Here is a 24413-nt window from a genome sequence, read left to right on the forward strand (position 1 = left end):
CCTATGCCCCCCCCCCCCCCCGAGGCTGTCCGCGCCCGGCTTACCTTCGATCGGTAAGCCGGGTGGCGGGCTCCCGGCGTAGGTCTAATGACAGGCCTGTCAATAGTGCCTTGCCGGGATTAGACAGTCGGGAAGCCGGTGGTCGGGATTACATCCATCGACTTCCCGACTGCTTCCCAATCAAATACATGGTCTGGATTGACAGCCGCTTCAATACATTGTCACAGCACTCAGAGTCCCACTTTAAATTGCTGTATGTATGATGACCCCCTACGGATAACAAAGATAGGAACCTGCAGCCTCTGTTACTAGTAATGGAAAGGAATGGGGATTTTGCCACATAAGATAGGTTTTGGGTACCCAATCCCGGTGCACATAATGCCAGTGTATAAAATCCTGGCACCAGATTCCCGACGCTGGATATCCCAACACATGCAGGTAAGTATTGTAAGCCTTCCCCTGAACCTAGCCCACCTTGTCTGTAGCCTAAATCTAGCCCCCCCCCCCCCCTTGCAGCCTAACCCTAACATTCCTACAGCCTAGTTCTCCCCCTAGTGGCTAACCATAATTCCTAACCCTAATGCTCACCAGCGGGATTGCAGCCACTAAGATTCTGGAGCCTGGATTCTGACTCCTGTCGAGATTCCGATGCCGGGGTTCTGACCGCCGGCATTGTGTATGCAGGGATGCTGACTACATCCCCAAGGAAAAAGATAGAGTGCGTCTTTATTTGTGAGAAGGCAACCTATTCACGTCCAGAGAAGTCCAGCCATTCTGCCCTATTATGGGTTACATTTTGGCCAACCTTATCCATAAAGCTTCTAAGAACTAAACTCCTATATCAGCTGTTCTCGCTGTTGAAAGTTTCAAAACAGAGATAATATAGTGAAACCTCCATCTTTAGGTACACAAAGTAAGTTCTGGACTACTGTGGCTCGGCCTACAACTGGAAGAAGGTGATTGGACTTATAGCAGCTTAAGCATACCTCCCAACATGACCCATTCCAGGAGGGACAAAATGCTCTGTTCCTGGACTTCCCTCTTAATTTATGATTGCCGTTACCTGTGTTGAACTAGTTAATTGATAATAAAGGTATACGCACGGCAATCGCAGCAGAATAAGCAGACACCCATCACTACATAATACCACCCACTTCCCTTTACTTGCGTCCTCTATACCTGGCAAGACAGCGGAAACATCGGTAACATTGAGAACCATCAGACCCATACGCACAATAGTGGTTGACCTGACCCTTCCACAGACATAGCGAGACTCCCTATGTACAACCAGATCTCAGGCTGCGTCCGCTGCTGCTAGGGCTTAATTAAGCATGCCCCTGAAACGCCGACCAAACGCACAGGCACGTCTGCATTTGCCTGACCACCCCCCAGTCACCACCCACACACCGCACTTCCTGTCAGCCACTGTGCTCTGAGTCTGCGTTGCCTCTGCAATGCAGTTCCCATCGCAATAGCTGGTTCGCGCACTGCGATGCGTACGCATGCGCAATGTGAAATCAAACAATTGCGTCTGCATCCGTGCATTCCTTGCTGAATCAGGCCCTTTGTCCCTCCTGGAATGGGTCATGTTGGGATATATTATTTAAGTCAAGCCTATCTGCCTATATTTCAGTGGTTCCCAAACACGGCCCTCAAACCACCACAACAGTCCAGGTTTTAAGGATATCCATGCTTAAGCAGTGGTGATTTAATGATATTGCTTTTATACCTAAATTCCGGGTCTGACCCGGAGGTTGGACCAGGGTTCCAATCCGGATCAGACCTGGAAATTCCCAGGCGTCGACCCAAGATATTCCTGAGTTGGCGCCGTTCACACCGGAGCTGGGTCTGCAGTTGAAGTGGACGTTTGGAGATGACGTCATCTCCAAGCGCCACTAAAGCTGGCCAATCAGCAGGCATGCGGCAATATCCAGGTCATCATTACCCGGATCGCGCAATTTACACTGCAGGGTTTCACGGGTTATTCCCGTGTAAAACCCTGCAAGTTACCTGGGTTGGATTGCCGGGTCACTCCACCCGGGAATCGAACCTTGTCCCCTTTTACACCAAGGAGCTACCAGGGTTAACCCTGCAATAACCTGGGTTTTAGCTCTGGTATGAAAGGGGTATTAGTAACTCAGGTCCTGATTCAGCAAGGAACGCACAGACGCAGATGCATGCATCCGTCCACTGTGAGAATATGCTAATCAATACATACGCACGGAGACCGCGCAGCACAAGTTGCAAACGCCCAGTCCCATATTAAGCCGCCCATCTCCCTTTACTCACAGCCTGATCAGTGGGCAGATAGTGGTTGACCTGACCTGCCGCAGGATTTTGCTCGCTTCCTGTGTACAGCTTACGGTATGCGTATGCCACCACACGCCCCTATAATGGCGTTATAACGACTACGTTCGCCTGACCACCACACGTCACCACCCACAAATGGCACTTCCAGCCAATCAATTTTGGAAGGGTCTGCATACACAATCCATGTACCATAACCCGAACGCACTGGCTAGTTCGCGCACGCACAGTGTGATGCATACATATGCGCAGTGCACAAACATCGGCCAAGTGCTTGCATTCTCTCCTGTGCGTTCCTTGCTGAATCAGGCCCTCATTCAGTTTCATTATACTTCTGTGCAAAAGCATGGGTATCCTTAAAACCTGGACTGTTGGTGCCTTGAGGGCTATGTTTGGGAATCCCTCCTATAGTTTTTAACCATTTTTCAAAATAAAAAGAAATGACATCCCTACAAGCACGTATTTGTTGCACTCTGATTTGACGTCACTGGGGCGGTAGCTATATCCATCTTTATTATGACCTGACAGTGGCTAGAGTTTGGATCTCTGTATTTGTAACCACAATAAATTCCATTTCATTTCGGTGATCAGTTCAGTCACTTTGTAATCCCTGCTGGAGATACCAACAGTTAATGTCATCTGCTGCCATTGACATCCCCTTTCTTAAATTAATTGCAACATACGTATATTTCAAATTATTATTATCACTTCTCATGTATATGTAAGATGAATAATCATAAAAACATTTTGCTTATTTCCACTACCATCAGTGCCGGACTTTGGACTTTGTCTGGAGCTGTTATTATAATGCGCTTATTGAAATCCGTGGAATGAATGGACACTCTCTTCTGTAGCTGATTGTATTCTCATTCCAGCAGCTAAATTACTTTGTTCCTTGTTTTGCTGCAGTTTATGATCTCCTGCTTGATGGAAGTAGATATACTAGGCCTAATTAGTGAGTGGAGCTGGAACTCCCTAACCATCTGAATTATCTGATTGTCATTAAAAAATATGATGAACCATAATTAAGAGACCGAAGTCAGCCACATCGTTAAACTTGCAGCAATTCATTCCACGGGACCCTCGTGTCTCTACTAGTTAGTACAGTGGTGGGGAGTAGTCCTTATGGACCCGTATCCTGAGTAGACATTTCATAAGGTAACAAAATTGCAGTCAATTATTTTCTAAGGCAATTTGTAGTTAAAATAGTACAGCTTTACAGGAAAATCCCTTCATTAGTCAGACACACCACCTACCAGACAAGCCACACAATATAAATATGCATAACTTTTTCTTACTTATTCTAGTTGTATTATGTTTTTTCTTAACTGGATCCCAAACGATAAATCTATAAATTATAACTCTGTAATACCCCTTTTACACCAGAGCTAAAACCCGGGTTATTGCAGGGTTAACCCGGGCAGTTCCCTGGTGTAAAAGGGGAGAGGGTTGGATCGCTGGGTCGAGTGACCCAGCAAACCAACCCAGGTAAATAGCAGGGTTTAACATGGGCGTAGCCCGTGAAACCCTGCTGTGAGAACAGCGCACTCCGGGTCACGATGACCTGGAGTGCGCTGCAAGCTGGCCAATTGGTCCGGCTTTAGTGGCGCTTGGAGATGATGTCATCTCCAAGCGTCCACTTTCACGCCAGGAAACTCGGGTGTGAGCGGCGCCGACTCGGCATTATCCCGAATCGGCATTGGCTAAATTCCGGCTCTGATCCGGATAGGAACTCTGGGCCTGATTCAGACCCACTCGCGAGCGGCTGTCCGCTCGCAAGTGGGTCGATGTTCTGGACTGAGCATGCGCACGACGGAGGGAGCTCCGTCGTGCGCATGCGCCAGACGCGACGAGCGAAGGAAAGTCCTTCGCTCGTTGTGTCCGATCAAAGGGGGCGTGCTGTCAATGTTGATTGACAGCACGCCCCCTTTGGTAGGCGTGCCGGGGGCGTGCCTCCTTGACGGGGGCGTTCCCACGGGAACGCCTCCCGTCAAAAGCGGGCCCACTGACATCACTAGTGATGTCAGTGGGAGTGATTTTGGCTCTGATAGAGCCAAAATCACTCTGGAGCTTGCGGTTGAAAACCTCAACCGCAGGCTCCGGCTCGCAATTTCGATGGTCGCGATGGTCTCGACCATCGCGGCCATCAAAATGCACGCTCGTATAGCCTGTGGGTGGTGACCCACAGCTATACGAGCGTCCAGAAGGACGCTCCATTTTCATGGAGGCCGGCCCTCATTCAGAGCGTGCGCTCTGCTCAGAGCGTACGGCTCTGAATGAGGGCCTCTGTTCCAACTCTGGGTCAGATGCGGAATTTTTGTGGAAAAGGGGTATTAATCAGATTTGCAATCATGGTTAAATTGAGCAAAGGCTTGCATATAAGAGTAAAAAATAATATTAAAACAAGACTAACAGGTCTATGCACTAAGGGCTGGATCCAGAACCGTTCGATATCTGCGTATGCTCGCTAGATGCGTATGCTAATTTTTCAAAGTGACGGGAAGCGATCGCTCGCCAAGGCATAAGCACGCCCACCATGTCTTAGCGACCGGCCACTTTGTGTATGCGTACGCCCAATCGCACAGGCAGAGCCGCCCACCAGCAACACGTCGTCTCCAGGAAGTGTATTAAAACATTGGTACATCGAGCACCATTGGATGCGAACGCAGTGCTTGAGGTAGCTTTACCCTACCGCAAGCATTGCGAGGAAAATAGTGTAAAAAAAAATGGCAAGTGACGTGTACTATGACACTGCCTGTTAATTATGCACGCCTCTAAAACGGCATTGAAACACCCAGGCACGCCTGCGTTTGCATCTCCAACCCCCCGTTATTAGTGTCCTGCCCCTGTTACCACCCACATATGGCCTCTCCTGTCACTCATTACCCCGGGCTGCCTTGCTGGGCGAGCGAGAGGGTTGCGAACGCAGTGTGTAGTTCGTGCAAACGCAGAACGAAACGTGCGTATGCAGAGCATTGGCCCGCTTGCGAATGCACAGCGCTAGCGAGCGGCTCTGAATCAGGCCCTCAGTCTTGGATAGAGATAAAGTACCAACCAATTAGCTCCTAACTGTCATTTTTCAAAAGCAGCCTGTAACATAACAGTTAGGAGCTGATTGGTTGGTATCTCTGTCCACTTTATCTCTCTCCAAGCCTTAGTACATAGGCCCCTAATTAGTTTATAAGTCACTAGTGCACAAATAGCACGCAAAGAGAAGATAAAAGGGACCCACCCCTAAATGTAAAGATGACCAAATGTGTAGCAAAAAGTGTTGTGAACCCAGTTTTGTGAGGAAACAGTCATATCAAGATGCAGAGTGATGATGCTATAGGGTCTGAGTTGGACACACAAATATGGCTGCTTATCATCTGGCTGCGACAGTCTGCCTTACATTTTATGCTAATCAGATTATCCATCCTTCTTCATGTGGATGGCCGGCCAGCCCACTGTTTTTCCATCCGCAACCACAGCCGTTATATTTAGTATTGTCACTTATACCTAAAAAAAACTAACGTAAATCTGGCTACATGGCCAAGACAATCCATGACGGGTCAGTTCTCTGCCCATCTCACCAGAAAAGTTACCTGTCAATGGTTAGATCAAGCCATCTGCTCTTACAGACTCCATCCATTTACATATTCATGTTGCAGAGCAGGCACAGGGGTCTATTTACTAAGCAGTGTTATGAGACAGAGTGAAAAGTGATAAGGTGCCAGCCAATCATCTCCCAACTGCCATCTCAGGCTGTGTTTGAAATAGACCCCACAGTCTGCATTCTCTATACACAGAAAGACTAAAAGATCTTAATATGTATAGTTTGGAGCAGAGAAGGGAAAGGGGGGACATGATAGAAACTTTCAAATGCATGAAGGGTTTTAACAAGGTACAGGAGGGAAGCATTCTTCGAAGGAAGAGATGTACAGGAACACGAGGACATGCACTGAGACTGGAGGGAGGGAGGCTCAGATTAAATTTGAGGAAAAACTACTTCACAGAAAGGGTAGTAAATGTCTTTCTAATCTCTATGGAAAGGGAAATACAGTTTTCTTTCTAGGCTATAAATCCCTTTTACTCTAGGTGGAAGAACAGTTCTACAGGAACAGATTCCAGTATCTTGATGTATATGTGTATCTTTTGTACAGCAACAATATTAAATACACACTGCTATCTCTATTCATATGCCTGTAAACCAGTGATGTGCCTGACCAGCTTTACCACATTTCAATAACACTTGTCAAATGCCAGCAGGCAAGACTAAAACTACTGTACATACTCTTGTCCCATCTCTGTCTAAAACAATGAATAGATTCATGTTTGCCAGTTTACCAAAGGCAATAACTAAATACCTTCAACCACAGATCAGGGTGTGGAATGATTCTCAGGGAAATGAAAACCTGATATAAGCTCTGATTATTTTAGCAAAGTATCAACATGTATAACAGAAACTAATATCATGTTTTCCAAAATCTTGCTTAATAGAAATGGATGCCCTATACAGGATACTGATTGTACATGGAGAAAATGTTATTCTGATTTGTCAATCTCTGGCATGGAGGGGATACATACACATATTATTATTATTATTATCATTTATTTATATGGCGCCACAAATGTTCCGCAGCGCCTTACAAAGCACATAAACAAGTTGTAGACAAGCGACTTACAGAACAATACAATACAGGACCAGGACATGGATTGTATATATTGCTACATTAGTGACCATAACACCCAGATAAGCAACAGAGCATAAGCAGCCAAGTGTTAGGTGCCCTAGTGGTGAGTAAGAAGTAGATGAAACTAAAGTAGGGAGAAGTACAAGAGGTTAGAGGGCCCTGATTACATTCTAAAAGGGGAGTGGAAGACAAACGGGGGGTGACACAGATGGGGAGGAAGGTGTATGTATCAGGGAGTTAGAATGACAGCTGGAAGGCTTTGATGAAATAATGGGTCTTGAGAGCCTGTTTGAAGGATTGCAAAGAGGTGGAGAGTCTGATGGGGAGTGGGAGAGAGTTCCAGAGGTGGGGAGCAGTGCGGGCAAAATCTTGGAGGCGGGAGTGGGAGGAAGTAATCAGCTGGCTTGAAAGGCGGCGTGCATTAGTTGAATGAAGAGAGCGGAGAGGAGAGTGAAGGGAGATGAGATCAGAGATGTATATAGGGGAAGATTGGGTGAGGGCTTTGTAAGTGAGCGTGAGAACCTTAAATTGGGTTCTAAAAGGGAAGGGGAGCCAGTGGAGGGCTTGTTGGAGAGGGGAGGCCGATGTTGAGCATTTGGAGAGGAAGATAAGCCGTGCAGCAGCATTAAGGATAGACTGGAGAGGAGAGAGATGGGATTTGGGGAGGCCAGATAGGAGGAGGTTACAGTAGTCCAATCTGGAGATGACCAGTGAGTGTAGGAGGGTTTTTGTAGCATCCAGGGTGAGATCGGGTCTGATCTTAGAAATATTTTTGAGATGGAAACGACAGGACTGTGAAAGGTTCTGGATATGTTGTTTGAAGGAGAGGGATGAGTCCAGGATAACTCCAAGACAGCGCACTTTGGGGCTAGATGAGATAGTTATACCATCAATTCATAAAGAAATAGTGGGAAGTGAGGTTATGTGGGAGGGTGGGAAGACTATCAGCTCTGTCTTAGACATATTGACTTTAAGAAATCGCTGGGACATCCAGGAAGAGATGGCAGAGAGACAGTTGGAGATACGAGTCAGAAGAGAGGGGGAGAGATCAGGGGAGGAAATGTAGATTTGAGTATCATCAGCATAGAGATGATAATGGAGGTCAAAAGAGCTGATGAGTTCACCTAGAGAGGAAGTATAGAGGGAGAATAGAAGAGGTCAAAGAACAGAACCTTGACGGACACCTACTGTAAGAGGCTGTGGGGGGGAAGAGGAGTCATGAGAGGAAACTGAGAAAGAACGGTCAGAGAGGTAGGATGACAGCCAGGAGAGGGCAGTGTCATGTAGACCAAGGGAGTGAAGCATATGCAGCAGGAGAGGGTGGTCCACAGTGTCAAAAGCAGCAGAGAGATCAAGGAGAATGAGAAGAGAGTAGTGGCCCTTGGATTTGGCAGCAAGGAGGTCGTTGCTGACTTTCGTGAGGGCAGTTTCAGTGGAGTGGAGAGAACGGAAGCCAGACTGAAAAGGGTCAAGGAGGGAGTGGGAGGAAAGAAAAGTGGTAAGGTGTTTATAGATAATCCGCTCAAGGAGTTTGGAGGCAAAAGGGAAGAGAGAGATGGGTCGGTAGTTAGAAAGAAGGTTAGGATCAAGGGTAGGTTTTTTAAGAATGGGGGAGACAAGGGCATGCTTGAATGCAGAAGGAACAGTGCCTGATGAGAGGGAGAGGTTAATGAGGTGGGCAAGATGGGAGCAGGCAGAAAGAGAGAGGAAGCGGAGAAGGCAGAAGGGGATAGGATCAAGGGGGGAGGTGGAAGGGGGGAAGGACCAGATGAGGGCAATGACTTCCTCTCCAGATACAGGGGAGAAGGATGTTAGAGTTGGTAAAGTTGATTGGGAGGGGTGATCTGGGAAAGAAGGAGGTGGAGAGCTGGGGGACTGGTTGAATATGATGTCCTGACGTATGGAATCAATTTTAGATGTAAAGTAGGTAGCAAAGTCAAGGGCAGAGAGCAAGGAGGGGAGACGAGGAGGGGTGGGCGAAGGAGGGAGTTGAAAGTGATGAATAGATGCTGGGGATTAGAGGACTGAGAGGAGATGAGGAACTTGAAATATGACTGTTTAGAGAGGGAGAGAGCAGCACTATAGGATGAGAGCATAAATTTGAAATGGAGAAAATCTGCCTTAGAGCGTGATCTTCTCCACTGTCGCTCGGCGGTTCGTGAACACTTTTGCAGGTATCTGGTGCATTTGGAATGCCAGGGTTGAGGAGTACATCTGCGAGTGTGAGTAGTGATCGCCGGAGCAACAGAGTCCATGGCAGAAGTAAGGGAGGCATTGTATAGGGAAATGGCTTGGTCAGGGCAGGAGAGAGAGAGGATAGGGGAGAGAAGAGAGTAAAGCAGGGAAGAAAAGGAAACTGTCGATAGCGTCAATGTTACGCTTAGTGATGATGGCTTTTGGAGGTAGAGAAGGGGAAGGAGAGAGGGACAGGTTAAAAGAGAGAAGGTGATGGTCAGTGGTAAGTGGGAAAGGGGAATTGGAGTGATCAGAAAAATCACATCGGTGAGTGAAGACCAGATCAAGCAAATGGCCACTCACATGGGAGGGTGAGGAGGTCCATTGGGAGAGACCAAGTGAAGATGTGAGGGTGAGGAGTTTGGAGGCAGAGTATTCTGTGGGGATATCAATTGGATAGGACCTAGGATAATGGAGGGAAGGTCTGAGGAGAGAAAGTGAGGGAGCCAGGAAGCAAAGTTGTCAAGGAACTTGGAGGGAGGGCCAGGGGGACGGTAAATGACAGCTACTCTAAGGTGTACTGGGTGGAAGAGGCGCAAAGCATGGACTTCAAATGTAGAGAAAGTAAGGGATGGTTCAGAGGGAATGGGTTGGTATGAGTAACCAGGGGATAGGAGGACCCCAACACCACCACCACCATGGCGACCCCTAGGTCGTGGGGTGTGGGAAAAGGTGAGGCCCCCAGAGGAGAGAGCTGCAGGAGAAGTGGTGTCAGAGGGTAAAATCCAGGTTTCAGTAATGGCTAGGAGATTCCGGGAGTTGGAGATGAAAAGGTCATGAGTTGGGACCAGTTTATTACAGACTGACCTGGCATACCAGAGGGCACAGTATAGAGGGACAGAGTTTGTTGTAGAGATTTGGATGAGATTATCAGGGTTGCTATAGCGTGGACGTGAGATTAGTTTGGGGGGCCGAGATGAATAGAATGTAGCGATGGTGCGGTCTCCAGTGCTAGAAGGGGAACCAGCAGAAGGTGGGCAGGAAGGGAGCTTAATGATATGTGGATGGATGTGGGGTGAAGTAACATGGAGAGGGGGGTGGGAGGAGGGATTAGCAGTGAGGTTGTAGGATCCTGCTGGTGTATAAGAGAATGAAAGTGGAGTAATGGGAGAAGATGGGGAGGGAGGTAAACAGAGGAGAGGAGATAAGGGGAAGAGGAAATGGAGGAGACAAGGGGGAAAGCATAAAGGTGGAAGCAAGGGGCAGAACAAAAGATTAGGTAGACACAGGGCCTGATTCAGAGCCGGACGCTATTTGCGCTCGCTCGTTCAGAAAAAGGGGCCGGCTATTTAAATTGAGCGCTCGCTCTTTGCGGTCTGTTGACGCCTCTATGAGCGAGCGAATGAAACACGCGCTCGCTATTTTGTAAAGACGCCCCCTGGCCGCTCGCATCATACGTCATCTCCGCTATTTATTAGATTAATCGAGTACATCGAAAGGCGTCTGAACTGCTTGCAGTGCTTGTGGTTGGATTTTCCTACCGCAATCATACGAACAGTTCAGGCTAAGAAACAACCAAGTGACGTGGTCGATGACGCTGCTTTGTTAATTATGCACAACCTTAAAACGCCCGTTTTGACCGTTTGGCACGCCTGCGTTCTTATCTCCACTCCCTGTTTTCAAGCACCTTCGCCTGTTACCACCCACAAACGCCTCATCCTGTCACTCAAATTAGCAGGCACTCGCAATTTTGCGAACACACGTTTTCCGACCACACTGACTGGTTGGCGCATGCGCATTACGACCCATACGCATGCGCAGATGTGCGAACATCGCTCGGAGCGAACGAGCGGCCGCTTACGAGCGGCTCTGAATCAGGCCCACTGAGTGAAGGTGGGAGTTGAAGAAAACATGGTAATAGTAAGGATGATGTGAATAGGGGGAAGAAAAAGTTGAAAGTAGGAATGAAGAAAGAATGTTAGAGAGAGCAGATTCCCAGAAATGCAAGTAATGGTGCATACACACGATCAGATTTTTCCTTCAGATATGAACGATAACGATTTAAAAATCGTTCAGTCGTTCATATCTGATGGAAAATCGTTCATATCTGACATACCTGAACGATGGACGATCAACGATGCGCGTTCCCGTTTGTCAGATAACGATATCTGACATCTGATGGGTTTGCAGTCAGACTTGGACGATTCCATTCATTTTAATGTAGTCAAAAATCGTTCAATCGTTCAAATCGTTCAAATCGTTCAAAACTTTGGTAAAATCGTTCTAATCGTTCAGATCGTTTAATCGTTCAATCGTTCATCTGACAAATCTGACAAGTCTGACAAATCTGACCGTGTGTACGCTCCATAAGAGTATAGTGTGGGAAAAATGTGTCAGTAAAACAAAAGTTTATTATTGAGTATAATAAAAGTGGATATTTGGTGGGAGCAGAAATTAAATAATAAAATATACAGTGGTTGGAGCTAGATGATATAAGACTTAGAAACAGAGCTAAAGTAAAAGTACATTATTATAGAGGTAAACTGACATTAACACAGATAAGTATGCATTAGGATTATATGTAAAGCACAGAGCCAGCAGCAATAGTAGGAAGGGAAGCACCAGGTGTATGCAGCCACCAGACAGGGAGTTCAGTGATGAAAGTCCTGGTTATGTATCCACAGGAGCTAGTAGTATAGAGAATGTGAATTCACAATTGTTCATTCCACTTTGTCCAATTAATGTTTGGCTTGCTGTTTGATTGTAGATCGGTGGGTTTCCCTCTGTTTCACGCTGATATAACGCCAATATTCGATTTAAAATGTAATTGGCACTTTTAAATCGGGCACTTATAAGATAGGGCACCAGCCAAAGGCTAACCAGCCTTACTATGAACCTTACATAGGAGACCTGGCATGTGAGGCCACTGATTACTAACTACCCCCAAAACACTCCCACTAGTATTGTCAGCAATAAATTACCTTAAACAAACAAATAGCACATACCATTACGCTAGCATCTGGGTCTATATATCTAAAAGCTAAGAAAGGACTAAAAAACTATATTCCAAACCAACATCTACAGATAATATGCATTCAAGTTAATTGTTCACAGCAGTAGTAAAATACCTAGTACAGCTGAGGCAGGGACATACAATTACAATTGCAGCAAGAATATGCTGGGAGCAGTAGTCAAATACCTGCAGATGAGAGAGATGTACAGCTGAGGCGGCACCATAGGTGTCGGCCAGCAACAAAGGGCATGGCAGCGGAGGGGTCCCTGCAGTAGCTGCTGCTCTGGCAGTCATGCCAATGTAACTTATATACATACATTTATGCTAATGGTGGGCGACAGGTGGCCCTCCAAGCCTTTACTTGCAGGCAAAAGCTCCTCCCTGTTTGTTATAGATTGTAGAACTTGTTTAAAAGGCCTGTTCATATGTAATTACATAAAGGTGCCTCTTTCATTGATTAATTGTATTAATTTCATTTGCTACTGAGATTAAGAGTAATGTGCGGCCATTATGAAGGCTAAAGTTGCGCCCAGTACGACCCCCGAAGTTTTGCCTATTACTGACGTATGGGATATCTTGTTAAATAGTTTGAAGACCGTATTGACCACAGATATGATAACCAAGAGCCTACAGCTACAGACACTGGGGATGATGTACTGTGGTCTATAACAAGACCTCATCATCCTCATAATCATTTATTTTTAGCAAATGCAAAAGATAAACCTGCTGATGGGCACTGATGAGTATTTCTGTAGGTCTACGTGAGCTGTATTGAATTTAACACAACTTTAGGTTTGCAAGTTCCTTCCCTCCCTAGGGATGGACATCGAATTTTGATGGTTTAACCATCAATGGTGTTTTTCTTGTGATGGTAGCGTTGTAACCATTCGATGGCAGCCGCCATGAAATTGTGTGGAAGCAATGGCCATTCGATGTTACAATACAGCTGAATTCAGCTATTTAACATTGAGAACGGCCTTGGGTCGCTAATGTGCAAGTGTAAACATGTTTTTTGCACATGCGCAAACATCGCAATGTTTTTTCATCTAATTTTCGCATCAAAGGTTTAATGGTGATGTCCATCCCTATATCTCTCCCTGTTTTTGCCTCTTTAAACATAAGGAGGTGCTTGTGCCAGATACGCACAGGCAGGGTTGGACTGGCCTGGTGGGAGGTTGGGTAAATCCTTGGTGGGCCCTACTGCTTTTGAACTTTAAATGGTATATCAGTATGGCGCTGTCACTAAGCTGCTAGTTCAAATGGAGGTAGTCAGCCTCCCAGATGATTGATGGTGCTCTGTTGGAATTCTACAAGGAAATATATATTCACTTATATTTATGCTGTATAAAAGGTATATAAGGCCACCATTTTGGTCTAAGGGAATACTGCTACTGAAGAAAGTGTGGGTGATTCCACATTGAAACGCGTTTGGCATTCCCCAATATTGACTACTCTGTATGTGGATCTCAATTTGACTCTTCTCCGGACCGGCAACTTCACCTTCATTCCAACTGATCTCCCCCTTGGAACCACGCTGATTGCACATTCGCCAGATCTGTATCAGAACGTGACTATCCATTGGAGGCTGGTAAATACATATTACCTGGACATTATTCCAGATTATGTATTGAACCAGCGACTATATTCCACAAACAGTCATCTATATGTTCACTCAGACCTTAATAACGTGATCATTGAAGGAACTATCTTCATATTTCAGCGTTTACCAATATTTGGAACCATTCATGTGCAGCTTTCTTATATGAGACCAGCCCACAGTTGATCTATTTTTATTGATTTTTAATCATGTGTTCTTAATCATGACTTAATAAAATTCTTTATTTTGATTACTTCAACCAAGCTGTATATTGATTAACTTATTGTGTGTATATGCTTTATGGTTTATTATACCTATATATCCATGTCATTCATTCACATCTAGCCTGATTTCCATTAGATAAATCATTTCCACTATCAGTGGATCTTTTAGCGCGGTTCAACCATATATACCCCTGCTTTGGAGCTTTGCCCACTATCATCAGTGACCGCGGCCCATACAGGTTTGGGCTGGTCCCTATCAGACATTGACAGCAGCACTGGTGCAGTGCTATGTGTAGCGGATGCACCTGTTGTTGCATACAATGTGACAGAACCAGCAGAGGAGGTGCCTGTGGCTTTGACACTCTGCGGATGCAGGCAGGCTGACCAGTTAGGAGAGGGTATGGTTTCCATTCTGGTGCCTTACAGCACTGAGCTGAGGCATCTGTCATTATACAAAGTGGCCTAGCTGCTATCCTAGGTGGGGAGACTGGTGGAAGCACTGATTGTGCCGCTGGTGCCTTATTGTATAATGCAGAGGCACCAGCTGTGTTACTCACTGCTCAGAGGCTGGCAGAGCCTCCTCTGCCTTCTCCCCCATGAGTCCCGGCCACTTCACTCTCATCTCCTCTCCTCTGTAACACCCATAGCCTGAGACACCTTCAAAGAGAGGTAAGTGTATAGGGAGGGAAAGGGAATGTAAGTGTATATTATTGTCATTTGTGGGAGAGGAAGGGTAGGAGAATGTAAGTGTATATTATTGTTATTTGTAGGTGGGTGGTGTAAGTGTATAATATTGTATGTGGGAGGGGAGGGTATATTGAAGTTATAAGGGGGAAGGGGGTAGTCAAGTGAAAATAATCCCATTATTCCAAGTACATTTACCTAACGTGTCCTCTCCAGCCTTTCTCCAAAATGCTCTGACCTGGTCTCTCCTCAGCTGCAGACATAACCCACCTTCTTCTCTTCGCTGCCTTAAGCACCTTCTCCTTCATGGCCTTCCTACAAGAACAGCTCCAAATCTTTCAGGTACCTCAAGGTCCGTAGAGAGCTATCCTGGGCCCCAGGCATGGCCTAATCGCGGGAGGCATGGCCACGCCACCCCTTAAGAAAAAAACTAAAAAAAATAGGAAGGGAGGGGCGCTGTGAGCCCCTCGGCCAGGAGCAGATCCAGGGATGGGGAGGGCTTGCACAGGCAGAGGAGACCCTGGCCCGACTACAGCCCGCATGTGCTGGGCTGGAGAAACAGGAGGCTGACAGGTAAGAGGGAGGTGGGGCAGCGGCAGACACCGGCTCCCGCCAGGACCCTCCAGCCAGGCCGGGCCAGGGTAATTGGTACCCATTCCCATCCTTCCCTGCGTCCCTGGATACCTCACCCACTGTGCTTTTACTGTTTTCCTTTCATTGCATTCGTATTTCTGCATTCTCCATGAAATGAATTCTGTACACTGTCTCACATCTTCTCTGCCACTGTCCTATCATTGCATTACTTCTATATTGTTACTTTCCTGTCACTGCATTACATTTGCCACCCCATAATTTCTCTGTCTCCTGCCCCAGCCTCGTTCCTGAAGCCTGATATACTGTATGACAGTTTCCTTGTTTACAATCAAACTGTATTCCCCATCCCCAAAGACCATAGTCACCTCTAGCACTAGATTCTTGCATTTACTACCATAGCCAGGGCCGTAGAGAGTCAGCCCGGGGGAAGGAGGCATGACATAATCACAGTGGAGGCGTCACGCCCCCTTAGAACAATAATTAGAAAGAAAAACCTCTTTTGCAGTGCTGCATGCTGGGAAGGGGGAGCCGTGAGCCCCTGAGCCCGCCACAAATCGGGGGGCGGGGGGAACTTGGGCGATGAGTGTGATGGCCCCTCACAGGCCGAGGAGACTGCTGCTGCTCAGCGGCAGCAGTGAGCAGTCTCCCACTGCAGCCCAGCACACAGCAGCATGTGTTGGGCTGCTGATAGGAAAGGGGGGGGGGGACATCGGAACCACCAACAAGGCTGGGCCCGGGTAATTAGTACCCCCAGCCCCCTCTCGGTGCCCCTGACCATAGCACACCATTATATTTACCATTCCAGCGCTTCACTGCCCCTGTGACCATTGCCAAAGTCCTTCCACTGTCATCTATTTACTCATGTATTTTTTCCCACCATCTCACCCTCCGCTATTTGTTATAACACATCATGTCACCCTGCGTCCTTTCACCTCCTACAGCCATTACAGCTCCCCTCTTCTGGTCCCATTCCCTCTAACATACTTGTTGGCACCTATTATACCCATCTGCCCCCTTCTACCCCTATTCAGTCCTGCGTCAGTGTGTGAGAGAGGCACAGTGTGTGTCAGTGTGTGAGAGAGGCACAATGTGCGTCGGTGTGCGAGAGAGGCACAGTGTGTGTCAGTGTGTGAGAGAGGCACAGTGTGTTTCAGTGTGCGAGAGAGGCACAGTGTGTGTCAGTGTGTGAGAGAGGCACAGTGTGTGTCAGTGTGCGAGAGAGGCACAGTGTGTGTCAGTGTGTGAGAGAGGCACAGTGTATGTCAGTGTGCGAGAGAGGCACAGTATCTGTCAGTGTGTGAGAGAGGCACAGTGTGCGTCGGTGTGCGAGAGAGGCACAGTGTGTGTCAGTGTGTGAGAGAGGCACAGTGTGTGTCAGTGTGTGAGAGAGGCACAGAGTGTCTGTCAGTGTGTGAGAGAGGCACAGAGTGTGTCAGTGTGTGAGAGAGGCACAGTGTGCGAGTGAGGCACAGTGTGTATGTCAGTGTGCGAGAGAGGCACAGTGTGTGAGAGGCACAGTGTGTATGTCAGTGAGCGAGAGAGGCACAGTGTGTGTCAGTGTGTGAGAGAGGCACAGAGTGTGTGTCAGTGTGCGAGAGAGGCACAGTGTGTGTCAGTGTGTGAGAGAGGCACAGTGTGCGAGAGAGGCACAGTGTGTATGTCAGTGTGCGAGAGAGGCACAGTGTGCGTCAGTGTGAGAGAGAGGCACAGAGTGTGTGTCAGTGTGTGAGAGAGGCACAGTGTGCGTCAGTGTGAGAGAGAGGCACAGAGTGTGTGTCAGTGTGTGAGAGAGGCACAGTGTATGTCAGTGTGTGAGAGAGGCACAGTGTGTGTCAGTGTGTGAGAGAGGCACAGTGTGCGTCAGTGTGCGAAAGGCACAGTGTGTGTCAGTGTGCGAGAGAGGCACAGTGTGCGAGAGAGGCACAGTGTATGTCAGTGTGTGAGAGAGGCACAGAGTGTGTGTCAGTGTGTGAGAGAGGCACAGTGTGTGTCAGTGTGTGAGAGAGGCACAGTGTGCGTCAGTGTGCGAGAGAGGCACAGTGTATGTCAGTGTGCGAGAGACGCACAGTGTGTGTCAGTGTGCGAGAGAGGCACAGTGTGTGTCAGTGTGCGAGAGAGGCACAGTGTGCGTCAGTGTGCGAGAGAGGCACAGTGTATGTCAGTGTGTGAGAGAGGCACAGAGTGTGTGTCAGTGTGTGAGAGAGGCACAGTGTGCGTCAGTGTGCGAGAGAGGCACAGAGGGTACATATTATCCTTAGATTATTATTATTATCATTATTATTCTAATGCTGCCACTGATTATTATATTAGACTGACGGGGGCACAGATAAAATGTATTAGACTAATATGATGGCCGGTGATTTCACACAGCTGAAGCCAGTGAAGCTGCGTATAAGGACACAACCACTGGCTTCAGCACACCCAGAAAGCAAGGCTGACTTGCTCTCATTTTCTGGGACGCTGCCTGATGCAGCCCTCAAGCGGCTGCAGCCTAACAATCAGGCCACGGCGTCCAGGCACTGAGAGCGAGCTCGCAGAAGCAGAGCTGCACTTTTGCAGTACAGATCCTGCGCAGTTTGTATGCAAACTGTCGGGTTTGTGTACAACTATGAGTTAAGGAGCACATCCACTAGGCGACTAGTGAAGGACTGAACAATAATGATATCGTTATCGTTCAGTCGTTCATTAAACTGCCATAAAGGAAAAAAAATAAATCTTGCGCCAAACTTGTTTTAGCCAAAAGCGATGTGTCTTTATCCAGAATTAAATGGACATTGTACACTCAGATATGCCAAATGTTCATCAGTTGGAGAATAATACAGCTTTTACACCTACATTCCTGGTCTGACCCGAAGGTTGGAACAGGGTTCCAATCCGGATCAGACCCGGAATTTAGCCGGCGCCGACTCAGGATTTTCCCGAGCCGGCGCCGTTCACACCAGAGCCCGGTCTGCATAGACCCGGCTTTTCCGGCGTTGAAGTGGACTCTTGGAGATGACGTTATCTCCAAGCGCCACTGAAGCTTGCCAGTCGGCAGGCATGCGGCGTGCTCCGGGTCATCGTGACCCGGATTGCACCGTTTACACAGCAGGTTTTCACGGGTTATTCCTGTGTTAAACCCTGCAAGTTACCTGGGTTGGATTGCCGGTCACTCGACCCGGGAATCCAACCTTGCCCTCTTTTACACCAAGGAGCTACCCTGCAATAACCCGGGTTTTAGCTCTGGTGTAAAAGGAGTATAAGTGACTGGACTGACTTTGGTTTACCCACTACCAGCGGATCGTGAGCAGTTGCAAGTATAGAAATACCCGGGTTTTCATCTTTGTGCTGTTCCATAATGAATCCAGTATATTCTCATCTTTCTGGTACGGATGCCATTTCTGTTTTTTATATTCAGAAATTGTGATATTAAAGTGTTTTAAAAGGAATCTACACCATGAGAGATCGTTTTCTTTTTTGTATGAGCTCTATACTACATTGATCATTAAATGGAGGAAAAGAAACCCAGATGTACATGTTCTTGCTGATTAGAAGTAAACCTAATGCTGGGAATACACTATACATTATCTGTCCAATCTGGCTGGTTGGAATGAAAACCTGGTAATGTATGGGAGCAAATGACAGTCGAATATATGGTTTTAAATAGGGATGTGCAGGCTCGGATTAATGCGGATTTTCCCGCCAAATTCTGATTTTCCCGCCAAAAATTGGGTCTCAGAAAGAGGAAAACGTCATCTTTCATGGACAAACATCATCATTCCTGGACAAAATTCCATGAAAGATGATGTTTGCCCATGAAAGATCATCTTTCATGGACAAACATCATAATTCCTGGACAAAAGTCCATGAAAGATTATGTTTGTCCATGAAAGATTACGTTTTGCTTCTTTCTAAGACCCGATTTTTTTGGCGGGAAAAAAAAATAAATCCAAATTTGGCAGGAAAATTCGAACTAATCCGAGCCAGCACATCCCTGGTTTTAAACACTGGAAAACGGACAAAAAAACAATTGTTCAAATGGGATAAATGTGTGTGTTTTAACCAATTTGTCTGAACGACCATTTTTGTCAGTTTCCAGTGTTTGTGAGTAAATGGTCGACTGTCATTTGCTCCCATACATTACCATGTTTTCATTCCAACCAGCCAGATTGGTCAGATATCTGACAGATAATTATATAGTGTATGCTCAGCATTAGTGTGAGCATCATTTATAACCCTGAATCCTAAGGTGTACATATAAGGAAAGTGGGATTCGTGTTTAAAGAAACCATTACATGTTTATGAAGCACTATGTTTATGTAAGCTTAAAGTAATCATTCTGCTACTTTGTGGTTTACATACTTGTGATTGAAAGTTTTTTTTATTATCACCTCTGCGCAGTTAGTTCTCTGTGGGGCAGTCACCTGCATGCTTTGAAAATGCACTCAGGGTGTGCTACAGTGACTATCAATCAAGTATCATTTTCTAATACAATTATTATATGATTTTGTTCCATATTCTCTAACTGATGAACATTTGGCGTATCTAAGTGTACAACATCCATTTATTTCTGGATCAAGACACATCGCTTTTGGCTGAAACAAGTTTGGCGCAAGATTTATTACCCTTTTTTCCTTATTGTATATATGTTTTACAAGATTTGGTGACCTGTACAAAGGGTTTGGTCCTGCAGCCTACTGTAGTGCCGAATATCAGGTGTTTTCTATCTACAGTATTTGTTGTATTAAACTGTGCAGTGCCTACATATCGTTCAGTGTAAGCACCTTCCTTCATCCCAACATGGTCAATATGTCGTTATCGGCAGATTGACCGGCATGTTCAGGTGATGATTCATGTCGGAAACGATCAGCGGGACCGCGCATTGCTGGTCGTTTCCGACATTATAATGCACGATTTCTGCACAGTTAATGAGCGATTGGACGATAATGATGTCGTTATCGTTCAATCGCTCATTAATATCGCCTAGTGTATGTGCCCCTTTAGCCCCATAGACATGATCACCATATCCACTAAGACAGCAAGAAAATCCAGAGGGCCTGGTTCAGCGAGGGTGCAATGCTGATGTTTACGCATTTGTCACTTTGCATGTGTATAAATCGCATTGCACATGTATCACATTACATACGCACAGGGGATCCATTGGCAAAGTGAGTGTCATGTGGTCAGCGTTTGGGGGAGGTTACAGGGGGTGGTTAAGTAAATACAGGCGTGTCTGACCGTTTCATGGGCGTGCATAAATTAGCCATAACGATTGCATTCGCAGCATTAGAGCTCTCTGTGTGTGAGGAGAGCTGCAGTGTTTGCGGCTGGTCAGACTTGCCATACATACTGCGGGACTGCTTGTTGTGCATCAATGTTACCGATGTTTACGCAGGAGTGTGACATTGGGCGGAGATGAGAAGGCAGCAGTGGGCGTCTTTATGTCGGCTGTGCTTTAGCAAGTATTAGCATATTTTAGCAACTGCGATCCGTAGGCGATTGCTGTTGCTATTGCATTTGCTTCTGCTGCTAAATCAGACCCAGAGATGCTAAGTTCTGGTTTCAATGCATTAATAATGTAAACTACTAAAATATATCACTTATTTAAGTAAATCTATACTATATGGGCAAAAGTATTCGGACGCTCCTCCTCTAAGGTATGTGGAATAGTCACTTAAAAATCAGTTCAATCTTCCTGATAAATACAAGGCTTCTTATACACAAAATAATTCCTAAATGCGTTCTTTGTGAAAGTAAAAATAAGTTTATCCATATAAACACTATTTTTCTTGTTTCAACACACTTGTATACACCCCTTCAGTGTCAAACAGCACCTCCAAAAAATCACAGTAACCCATCGGGAAATACTGTAATTTATTTTAGTCCACAATGCCACATGACATAAAGACAACACAGATACAAAAAAGGATTTTTTTAAAATGGCAGTGTACCAGAATGAACCTTTATAGAAAGGCACAGTGATGAACATTAGTGGTGATAATACTACCCCAAGGCAATTCACCTTCTCTACAAAATGCCAGGTCCCTTCCTGGTTCCAACTAGTGGCAGCTCCCACAGACAACCAACGCGTTTCAGCTATACAGCCTTTATCAAGGTATATCTATGTCCACAAATTCTCACTATATATAGGGATGTAGGATGGTACTGCCCCTCCCCTGTATTCTGAGTGTGGTCCGGGATACTGGTGTGTTTAATCAATCTTTACTGTATGTATTCACCATAAGGGACTTTCCCATTGGTGGAAGAATGAATCGCTCATGTCTAGGGGTTTTTAAACTTTAAGCACAATACAAAAGGAAAGAGAGCGCTGGGTTCAAAAATATAACATTAATTCAATGATTACTAAAAAAAGTATATAACCTAAATATAGTGTCACATATAACATAAAATAACATATATTGTCAATACCTAAATTAGGTCTGAGAGAGCTGTGGAGCTAATCATCATGTATGAGTAATATTAGCTTTTAAGAAAATCATTCAAAACAAGAAATCACATAAAAGCAATCCAAATAAACCAATTAGTAGCAATAGTCAGCAGGTTAGTAATTGCAGTATAAATCCTGTGATTGATCTCTATTCAAGAGGTTATTAATAGGTAAAGTATACCATAGTTAGTAACACACAACGTATACAGTCATTAGATGTCAATAGCAGCAACCAACAAATATAGGGTTAATGGATGGCAGCAAGCAGTAGTCTTTAATAGGAGCAGCCAGCAGGTTCGGGTTAGTGTAGCAGCAAGTAATGGTCCTCAGACCCGTCTCTGTCCAGGAAGCTATTTAATAAATATGCCAGTGTGCCACAATCTTTGTGGTAAAGCAGTCAATATAATCCCTGAATTCCTAGTCATGCTGCAAAAAACATGCTGGGTTTACCTTACACATATGCCCACATCTCAGGTCAGCGTTGGCCAGCTGTGACAAGGAGAGAAATGTCCGTGGGTGGGATCAGGTACCCGACGTCCGGACCAGTCAGGCGTCGGTGATAGATGGGAGAGGTGAGCGGTATTCTCACCCTCCGCACAGCACTTGCACCTCCCAGCAATGTGTGGTCCCACAAGTGGAGAGATCAGACTGCGTTTTTGGCTGCAATGGTTTGTTCAGCATTGGAACGTCTCCAGATACTCAGCATCCCAGCACTTTTCCTGATATTTTATTTATTTATTTATTTATTAACAGTTTCTTATATAGCGCAGCATATTCCGTTGCGCTTTACAATTGGAAACATAAATAGAACAAAACTGGGTAATAACACACAGATATATAGGTAGGAAAGCCCTGCACGTAAGCTTACAATCTATAGGGAAATAGGCATTGATACACAAGGATAGGTGCTATATATTGCAATTTTGGTCCAGCCAGAATGGAGAGTTTCTTGGTGGGCAGCATGATCCAGTCACACAGGAATGTTGGCCAAATATCAGGAGGATGTGAAAGAAAGACAATGTGTGAGGTTACGTGTGGACTGTGAAAGGGGATGTAATTAGATATGGAAGCTATGAAGGTTATGTGGGCGGTTGTGGAATTTGATAAGCTTGCCTGAAGAGGTGAGTTTTCAGGGAACGCTTGAAGGATTGGTGACTAGAGGAAAGTCTTATTGTGCGTGGTAAGGCATTCCATAGAGTGGGTGCAGCCCGAAGAAAGTCCTGTAACTGTGAGTGGGAGCAAGTAATGCGTGGGGGTGAGAGACGCAGATCTTGTGCTGAACGGAGAGGTCAGGTTGGGAGATATTTTGAAATGAGTGAAAAGATGTATGTTGGTGTGGTTTGGTTAATAGCCTTATGTGTAAGTAAAAGTATTTTATATTGAATACGGTAGAAAACCGGCAGCCATTGGAGGGACTGACAGAGTGGTGCAGCAGACAATGAACGTGGTGATAGCCTGTTTTTGGGAAGGCCACTAAGGAGACTATTGCAATAGTCAATGCGGGAAATAATGAGTGCATGGATTAGAGTTTTACCAGTGTCTTGTGTGAGATATGGTCGAATTTTGGATATAATTTTTTAGATGTATGTAACATGATTTTGAGACAGATTGAATGTGGGAAACAAAGGACAGTTCAGAGTCAAGTATGACACCTAGGCAGCGAGCTTGTGGGGCAGGGTGGATTGTTGAGTTATCAACTGAGCTTGAGAGATCAGGTTGGTAACTGTTATTGGCTGGTGGAAATATATTTAATTCTGTTTTAGAAATATTAAGTTTCAGGTGGCGAGATGACATCCAAGATGAAATGGCAGATTCAGTGACACGGACCAATACAGATGGTGATAAATCTGGGGAGGATAGGTAGATTTGAGTATCATCCGCATACAGATGGTACTGTAATCCAAAAGAGTGGATTAGTTTGCCAAGAGAGGTCGTATAGATTGAGAATAGCAGAGGACCTAAGACAGAGCCTTGAGGTACTCCAACTAATAGAGGTAGCGAAGAGGAGGCAGAATCAGAAAAATGAATAGTAAAAGAGCGATCAAATAGGTAGGAAGAGAACCAAGAAAGAACTTTGGCCCTCATTCAGAGCCGCTCATTAACAGCAGTACGCTCGTTGCGTTCCGATGTTGGGAAACCGCGCATGCGTCGGTGTAACACTGCGCATGTGCGTACGGCAGATTGCGAGCTTTTTTTGTCTCGTTCGTCAAATTGCGAACAGGAAGTGACATGTCAAATGTGATTGACAGAACAGGCCGTTTTTGGGCGTTAACGGGGGTGGAGATGGAAAAACGCAGGCGTGGCGAGGCGTTTTTGGGGCGTACATACATTATCTGATGCGAACGTCAAATGTGTTCGTTCCAAGTCATACGTCACTGAATGATCCTCTTTCTGTTCAAACTGCTCGCACAGCTTGGGGTCTGGATTACTCAACCTCATTGGCGATGGCCTTCTCCTCCCGTCCCGGGCCTCCACAATGTTTCATCGATTAATCACGGCTTGTCAGAGAAACAATCAATTTTGAATTGAAAACCAGCTTGTAATGTGTTTTGAAAAGGGTTTTTTTGGTTAGCACAAAACCGTACGCAGGTGGAAATCATAGCTGCTAATTTCAGGATTACACAATCAATTAGCGTACATTTGTAGGTATGTTTTTTTTGGATGTTATTTTGTATTTGTGCTATTGTAACAATAATGTCATCATGTTTGTGTGTATTTT

Source organism: Taudactylus pleione, unplaced genomic scaffold (assembly GCF_031769625.1).
Source record: "Taudactylus pleione unplaced genomic scaffold, aTauple2 ptg000142l, whole genome shotgun sequence".
NCBI lineage: Eukaryota > Metazoa > Chordata > Amphibia > Anura > Myobatrachidae > Taudactylus > Taudactylus pleione.